The sequence below is a fragment of the Carlito syrichta genome, unplaced genomic scaffold (genome assembly GCF_000164805.1).
Source record: "Carlito syrichta isolate Samal-C Ts95f unplaced genomic scaffold, Tarsius_syrichta-2.0.1 Scaffold303689, whole genome shotgun sequence".
Lineage (NCBI taxonomy): Eukaryota > Metazoa > Chordata > Mammalia > Primates > Tarsiidae > Carlito > Carlito syrichta.
This window is the reverse complement of record NW_007247785.1, coordinates 386,068-395,850: the sequence shown is the minus strand read 5'-3', so window position 1 is coordinate 395,850 and position 9,783 is coordinate 386,068.

The following is a 9,783-nucleotide window of genomic DNA, read 5'->3' as shown; positions in this document are numbered from 1 at the left end:
TAATTATCAGTGACCTTATCCACCCTAGTGATAGAGGTAGTGAACCCATCATTCTGGCATTCAGAAATACACATGTCTTGATTCCCCTAATTGCCTAAGAAACTTGGCAAGTAAGTTGTCTTGTGTGATGATTTGTGCTTCTTCAGGTACTTAAGGAGACTCTCTTTCACAACATAATGCCAGTCTTCTCACTGACAAAAGCTGCTGTTTTTTAAAATAGAATTTTCAGAAAACAAATTTAAAAAAGAATTTTCAAATCAGGATGTTTGAAATCACATGGAAAAGATTCAATGACACTATAAATTCTTGGAAATGGGCAAAAATGAGTTAAGTAAAAGAAAGATAAAAGAATGTTGTCATTCAACAGGATGAGGAAGGCACAGATAGTTTTGCTATTGCCCTCCCTAAGGGTCACTCAATATTTCTAATTCGAATAATCAGTGAAATAGCGCCAGGCTCGATGGCTCAGCCTGTAATCCCATGCCTTGGGAGGCTAAGGTGAGTGGATTGCCTGAGCCCGTGGGTTCGAGACCCACCTGGGCAACTTGGCGAGACCTCATCTCTACAATATATCAAAAATCAGCCGACCGTGGTAGCATGTGCCTGTAGTTCCGGCTACTTGGAAGGCTGAGGCAGAAGGATCGCCGGAGCCCAGTAAGTCGAGGCTGCGGTGGCCAGGAGCAGCCACTGCACTCCAGTCGGGGTGACAGAGTGAGACTCCAACTCAAAAAAAAAAAAAAAAAATCAGTGAAATAGCTATCATATAAATGTGTGCAAAGTTTAAAAAGACTTGTGGACATAGTAAGTAGACATAGCAAACACGTCCACTTATTGCAGGAAAGAGCAGGGATTAATTTTGGATACAGAAATTATATGGATCATTGATGTTGATTCTTTAATTCAATCCAATTGTAACAGATGCTAGGATCCTGTCACAAGTGATCGTCTTTTCTGTTGACTCATGGTAAATTTGTAGTCTAGTTTCAGGAAAAGATGAAGGAGTTTTAGAGATGGCTTTCTATTTCACTATATGAGAAGGTGTTTTAGCATGGAAAAAATGTTTCAGATAAAAAGAATACGTACAAGACTTTCCAGGGGTCAAGAGTTCTCAAACTAGCTGAGTACTTTGCAACTGGAAGAATTTGATACACAGGAAAACATGTAAAGAAATGTCTCCTTATTGGAGCTGCACAGCTGGTATGAAGTTCTCTCTGCAGGAATAGAATGGATCTCTCAAAAAAGACCTAGTCATGCTATCTTTAATTATAACAAAATTCATGGGAGTTCACATGTTCAAAAACTGTTCATAAGAAATCTGGAAACAAGAACATTAACTTGCTAATTAATTAAGTTGAAAATATATTTGTTGTTCACTTAAAATGTAACTATTAGAACTACCATGTGATTTAACAATTCCACTTCTGGGTATATATCCAAAATAACTGAAAACAGTATCTCAAAGAGGTATTTTTACACCCATTTTCATTGCAGCAATATTCACAGTAGCCAAGAGGTGGAGGAAATCTAAATGTCCATCAATAGAGTGAATAAAGAACATGTCCTATATACACAAGACATATTATTTAGTCTTTAAAAAGCAGAAAATCCTGTCTTATGCTACAATATGAATGAACTTTGAGGACATCATGCTGAGTAAAGTAAATCAGTCTCAGACGGCCAAAACTGCATGCTCCTACATTTATAAGGTATCTAGCATAGTCAAATTCATAAGAAGCAAAAAGTAGAATGGCAGTTGCCAGGGGCTGGGAAAAGGGAGAAATGGAGTATTGCTGTTCGGTGGATTTAGTTTCAGTCATGCAAAATGAGAAAGTTCTAGAGATCTGCTGTACAAGAAAATATAAATCAATAATACTGGCTGTACACTTAAAAATGTAAAGATAGATTTCATGTTGTGTTTTTTTTTAACATGATTAACGTTTCTAGTGATTTAAACTCTTCATTTTTTCTTTTATTCATGTATTTAAAAAATATTTTTAGCAATCACTGTGCTATCCCTATACTAGGGAATACACCTAACTAGAAAAACAGCTATTCTCTCTCTTCCAGTCTAGAACAGAATGTTTGAGGGCATTTTAGCACACTGTTTTGACCATTATTTAAGCTAGGTGGGGATATGCATAATGTAATATCATTTTAATTTAAATTGCCAACCAGCGGAGAGAAAGTGATTAATCTGATTGTAGCTGAAAATGGAAAGGTAGAGGCTAGGTAACAAAATAGATCAGCAAGACGGACTGCCTCAGGGATGGGCCTTGGACAAATCACAAATCTCTACCCATAGAGACAGGGGAATATGTATAGTGGTACCTTGACCTCCAAGACTGTTAATTACAAGATGTAGGCAAGGAGTGGGTAAAAAGGCCTTAGGAAGCAGGTTCTTCCTACCAATGTCAACTTCTGTGAGGAATCTGTGATTTTACCCTATTTGCAAGCTGACATGCTAGCCTACCAGTTTCATAAGTGCAAGCAGAAAATACATAATTCCTAGGTCAGAGACAAAGGGCTATATTACTCACAGCACTGTAGGCAGTTTTAGTTTCAAGTTAGCATCGATTTCCCTGTCCTGCGGGGCTGATGAGGGCAGCCCCAAAAGACACTAGACACTCTGTGGGTTTGTGTCACAGCTGAGGTCATAAAGATCCAAGCTTAGGGAATCTGAATCTTTTATGATGGGCTGTCAGTGAATCTGCTTACTTTTTTCTCAGTTTTCACTATTATACTGGACAATAAAAAAGCCTGCACCCGTCCTAATGGAGAACACTATCTCTGTCATCTAAGTATGTGAGTTTCACAAATATTCTTGAAAAAATAGTCTAGAACAAAGGCTACCATTTCCTCACCAAATCTCTGCCTCTACAAAAATGTTGATGGACCAATGGAGGATTGTCTCACAACAGATAGGAACCCATTCAGCTTAGGACAACCATTCTAGGGAAGATTTCAAACCAGGAAAAGTGGAACAGGATAGCAAGAAGAAATTATTTGGGAATTCAAGGCTTTAATTATATCAGGTCACTAAAGTTTAAACAAAGAGCCAAGGAAAATATCCAGCAAGCTAGTTTAATAAGCTTAGGCTCGATATCTATAGCAAAATGGTTACAGAGTCAGGCTTAGCTACTTTCCTTGTTAGGTGACAAAGGGATTCTAAAATACATGTAAGTTTTGTCCTCAGTAACTGTTTCTAAGGTTGCTTCGTAGCTAGGCTGCAGGTATCAGGTCCACTGGCAGTTTGCTATGCTGAGGATTTTTCTCAACTAGCATACAACATATACATAGAAGAGCCAATAAGGAAATGTTTTTTTCCACTCTATTCACTTATTCATTTTTTAACTCTCAACAGAATATTTACATTTACTATTTAAAAACTATTTTTTGTTCTTTTGTATTATATGCTCAATTTGAGTGTAAGAAATTGAAAGGCACGTATGAAATTTATTCAGAAACTTATAAATCTTCCCAGCCATACATGTACAGTGCTGAGTACACAGTACATTCCCAAACAGTGCTTCTTGATTTATATTTTGGTATAGGTTCTGGGAAACTCTAAGTCCCTGCCTCTTGACTGAGCCCCTCCTTCAAATAAGCCTTAGAGAATTTGGGGATTGTTTAAACCCTTAAGGTTTATCTTGCCTAACTCTCAAACTTGTTAGATTATTGCTTTTAAGTTATAGAATTTAAGTACATGGACAAAAGCAATGTAAAAGTTCATAGCTAGAGTGAATGAATTATTCTCATATTTTGAACTATGTTGTACATTTCTCAAAAAATTATTAGAAGGAGTTTTGAAGAATCTAACTGAACAAACAATATTACTATTTGATCTGGAATTCCTAGGAAAACTGTACTGGTAAGCACACAGTTTTTCCTTTTTGCTGACCCTTTGGTGAGAGATCAGTTAGGTGCTTCACAGCTTCAAGGTAACACAAGCATAGCTTCTAGTGCCATGGAGGTTGTAAAGAGTCACTCTTTTCCCAGAGAGGTGAGAATGAAGCTCATTATATACAAAATATAAGATGACAAATAGTATTAAAACAAAAAACTAAACATAGGAGAAGCACTTCATGAATTGGACTGTGCAGGGATTTTTTTTGAATACGACTTCAAAAGCATAAGCAACAAAAGTAAAAACAGACAGGTAGGTTTGCAGCAAACTGAAAAGGCTCTGCACAGCAAAGGAAACAACCAATAGAGTGAAGATACAACCTACAGAATGAAAGAAGATATTCATAATTTATGTAGCTGACAAGGAGGCAATATCCGAATATATGAGAAACTCAAACAACTGAATAACAAAAAAATCAATTAAAAATAAGCAAAAGACCCAAATAGACATTTCTCAAAATAAAAAACAAATGACCAATAGGTATATAAAACACTGCTCATACTTCAAGGAAATGCAAGTCAAACCACAATGAGAGATCACCCCATTCCAATCAAAATGACTATAAAAGACAAAAAATAACAACAACTGGGGAAGAGAATTCTTATGCACTGTTGGTGGGAATAAAAATTGGCATCGCTATTATGGAAAACAGTATAGATTTTTGATTGCTTAAAAACTTAAAAATAAAACTACTATATTGCTCCATATAATATTGATCTAGCAATCTCGTTACTGGGTATATATCCAAGGGAAATGAAATCAGTATGTCAAAGAGATATCTGCACTTCCATGTTTATTGCAGCACTATTCATAATAGCCCAAATATGAAATCAACCTAAATGCCTATCTACAGATAGATAAAGAAAATATAGCATATACAATGAAATACTATTCAGCCATAAAGCAGAAAGAAATTCTGTCATTTGTGGCAATGTGGATGAACCTGGAAAACATTATGTTAAGTGAAATAAGCCAGGCACAGAGAGACAAACACAGCTTGATCTCACTCATTTGTGGAATCTAAAAAAGTTTATTTCATAGAAGTAGAATGTAGCATAGTGGTTGTCAGATTCTGGGAAATGTAGGGAAGATGGGGGCATGGAGAGAGGTTGGTAAAAGGGTACAAAGTTACAACTAGACAAAAAGAATAAGTTCTGATGTTCTACCACACAGTAGGGTGATTACAGCAAATAACAATATAATGTATATTTCAAGATATAGGAGAAAGATTGTGAATGTTATCACCAAAAAGAAATGATGAATGCTTAAAATAACGAATATAATAATCACCCTGATTTGGTCATTGTACAATTTATACAGGCATTGAAACATCACACTGCACCATATAAATATGCATCGTTTTTAATGTGTCAAATATAAATTCAAAATTTATTAACAAGAAAAAACGAAGAGCTGAATATATGTATCGAAACAAATAATCTTACTTATTCAAGACATGGATAAAAAAGAATAAAGGCACATGTTGAATAATAGCAGCAATAAGAAAAGACATTGTACTTAAATTCAAGGACATCATAGTTTACTAGAGGAAATAAAAATTAATAAACTATTCACACAAATGTAAAGTTGTAACTGTTAAAAGATCTGTGAAGTATAGTGCTGTCATGAGAGTTTTGATGGGGACTTTGACTGAGTTAGAAGAATGTTAGAGGGCTTGCCTAGGCAGTAAACTAACTTTGAAGAATATGTAGAGATTAACTGAGTGGAGATGCATGATTACAGTCTTTCAAATTTGAGGGAACAACCTGTACCAAGACAAATGACTGAAGGGATTAAGGCAGTTAAGAGATACTGGAGGGCTAATATTGAAAGAGTAGGGAGGAGGGTTGCATTGTCATTGTAACTCATAATGAGGGTTTTTGTGTTTACTGTAAGATCAGTAAAAATCCCTCTGAAGGATTTTAAACATGTAAATGAATATCAACTTTGTCTTAAAGGATAATTTTAGCTATAGTATGGAGAAATAACTGGAAAAACTTGGAGTTGATGCGGAAAATCACTTAGGTGGAAGATTAGCAGCCAAGATATCTGATATGTTCTGCCAGCAACTAGAAACCTGGAATTCTGAAACCTCTCTCCCTAGGGCCTCAACAATACCCTGTCTCAGGATATTATGAGAGCTTGGTAGGCACTTAACTCTGATAACATGTAATTCTCATAAGAATATTGACAGGGAAAGCATTACAGAGTCACAGTATCTAAAAATCAGGGCCAAATGTGTCTCAGGATTGAGAGTTCGGGTGATTTTAGAAAAGTAATAGAGGAGTCTATAACATATATTAGGCAATACACCCAGCAGAATATTGAGATGAACCACCTAACAACATCACTGTATCTGCTGTGAAATGTCTGTATATTAACAGCAAGTGGCATAGGTAAAGATGAAATTCTGTCAATGAATGTGTTCATGTCAGCTTATTTTCCAATAATTACATTAGAAAATGGTTCTATTCGTCAGAAAATTTAACACTGAAATTTCTAGGAAGTGTTGTGTGCACATTCTTGTTTTTATAGACAGAAAATTGAGACTAAAGATATTAAACTAAGCAGCTAACCCAGATATGTGTGACAGAGAAAGAATTTAAATTCAACATATTTGACACTAAAGCCTCACAAAATATCTTTATCAAAATAAAATTAACAACTTGATTTTTTTCAAGAAAGAGGAATATAAATGGGTAACTAAGCTTAAGTAATAAATTCAAGACCAGATGTAAAATGTTACCTCAATATTACATTGATGTGATGACTTTCTTTTTTTTTTATTTTAAAGATGTGGGGTACAATTCAGGGTTAGGTATACAAATGTTCATTATGCAGGTACCCTTGTTGATGAGGTGTACCCCCCTCTTCTCCTGGCAATTTCCCACTACTGCCAATCCAAAAGGTTTTTTCTAACTGTAATTTTACCTGCAAACTCAAAGTAACTGATACATTTTTAATATCTGGAGTACCAGCGATGCTGCATGCAATACTCAAAATATGCACTTTAGAGTATTCTAGGAAATTTATATCTACATTTTAAAAACTGTCATAGGAAAAACAGTCATTGAATCTTGGTTTAAAGTGGCCACCTTTAGTATCAAATGACAGGTCACAAGGAAATTATTTAACAAGAGATCATGCACAGAGATATAAAGAAATAAGAAAAACAAGCTGCTAGTGGAAACCAATACATAGATGCAAAAATCCTCAACAAGATTCTAGCAAATCAAATCCAAAAACATATCTCAAAAATCATCCACCATGACCAAGTAGGCTTCATCCCCAGGATGCCGGGCTGGTTCAACGTTCACAATACCATAAATGTCATTAAATACATCAACAGATGTTAAAACAAGAACCACATGATTATCTCCTTAGATGCAGAAAAAACTTGATAAAATCCAGCATCCCTTCTTGATAAAAACCCTCAAACATCTAGGTACGGAAGGAACATACTTCCAAATGGTAAGTGCCATCTGTGATAAACCCACAGTTAACATATTGCTAAATGGACAGAAACTGGAAACATTTTCCCTGAAAACTGGAACAAGACAAGACTGCCCACTCTTGCCCTTCTTGTTCAACATTATGTTGGAAGTCCTAGCTAGGGTAATTTGACAAGAGAAGGAAATCAGGGATATCCAAATAGGAAAAGAGGAAGTCAAGTTAATCGTCTTTGTTGTTGATATGATCCTGTACCTTGAAAATCCAAAAGAATCTGTCAAAAACCTGCTTGCGCTGATAAAGGACTTTGGCAAAGTCTTGGGGTACAAAATAAATGTGCAAAAGACAGTTGCATTTCTATACACCAATAACAAGCAGGCAGAGGACCAAATAAAAAGCACAATCCCTTTCACAATAGCCACAAAAAAAAAGCAATACTTCCGCATCTTCCTAACCAGAGAAGTGAAAGACCTTTATGATGAGACCTACAAAACATTGCTCAAAGAAATCCAAGACACATACAAATGGAAAAATATTCTGTGCTCATGGATAGAAAGAATCAACATTGTTAAGATGTTCATTCCACCAAAGGCAATCTACAGATTTTTTTTTATTAATCAATATTTTTTTATTTTGATATTGTGAGGTACAGTTAAGGGTTAGGTATACAAATATGTTTCATTCAGGCACCCTTGTTGATAAGGGGTGTCTCCCCATCCCCAGACAGATATTGACTACCTTTAATCCCACCTCCCTTCTCCTCCCCCCCGCATAGTTTCCCACCACTGTCAATCCTTTTCTTATAGTATTACAATAGATGTTCAAGGTCCACTATATGAGTGAGAACGTGATACTCAGATCTTTGTTTCTGTGAGAAGTCACTCAGTATTATAGACTCTAGTTCCATCCAGGTTGCTGCGAAATTCATGATTTTGTTCTTGATCATGGCTGCGTAGTATTCCATCATGTATATGTACCACATTTTTTTAATCCAGTCCTCTTTTGATGGACAGCATGGTTGATTCCAGGTTCTTGCTATTGTGAACAATGCTGCGATAAATATACGCGTGCAGGTATCTTTTTGATAGAGTGATTTAGTTCTTCAGGGTGTTCAACCTCACTAATAATCAAGGAGATGCAAAGCAATCTGCAGATTAAATGCAATACTCATTAAGTTACCAACATCATTCTTCTCAGACCTGGAAATACAACAGAAACTCATATGGAAACATAAACGATCATGAATAGTCAAAACAATCCTTAGCAAAAGAAACAAGCAGGAGGTATCACACTTCCAGACTTCAAACTTTACTATAAGGTTACAGTAATCAAAACAGCCTGGTATTGGATACAAGCACAGGCATATAGACCAATGGATCAGAATCAGGATAGAGATTCTGGAAGCAAAACCTTCATTTCTCGACCAACTCATCTTTGACAAAGCCTCCAACAACACCAGTGCGGAGAGGAGAACCCATTCAGTGATGACTTTCTTAAGTGGTCAGGCCAAGACTCACTTTATTTTCAAGATATATAACAGTCATAACACAGCCCTTGAATATATAAATTCAGCTTCTATAAAGATAATCTAATTTGATCTTTTAGCCTAAATTGATATGAAGTCAAAAACTATAATCTGGAAATATGGCAATCTGGTATTTTGAAAAGAGACATTGGATAATTGACTTCTGAATATAAATGTTTACTCTTTTAAAAGGTATTAATTGAATATAAAAATTCAAATTTGATTGGATTTCATGTTTTTGTCTTTGATATCTAAATCCTTTCAAGAATTTCTTCCTCTTTGATCTTCTCAGCTAAGAAACACAGACACACATGCAATATCTCACATAGAAACACAGGCATACACCCCTGTAGAAAAAGGAAAACAAATTACTAAGTACATGGTATCTAATAAAGCACACCATAGCCCCAATGAAGGACCCAGATAAAGACTGTTCAAAGGTATAAAACTTAGTTTTGAATACTAAATAAGACTCACTGTTTTTTCTATAAATGTAGTATGGTCAATTTTATAAACCTTGCCCTAAATTTGCTTATCCAGCCAGACACACAGTTGAGGGTGACTTGTTTACCTCTAAAAGGTCAACCTCACTTTCACCTTTTTTTTTTTTACCACAAATGAGCAAGAATTGAAAAGTATATATTTTTTCAGAGTGTTTTCAGTTTTATGTGTCAAGGTTGAGACACAGGCCAGTATTGCCCTCTTAACAAAATCTTTACTCAGTATGAGATCAATAGAACTCAAAAGTTGAGTGATGGGCTCATGTTGTCAAAAATAGTATATTTAACTACAAAGTTCTAGTATTCTGTTTGGATAATGTTTCTGAATTGAAAAAATATCTGTATTTTATGGACTTATAGAGAATAATAGATGGACTTGATCTACAAACTTTTATAAGAGAGTG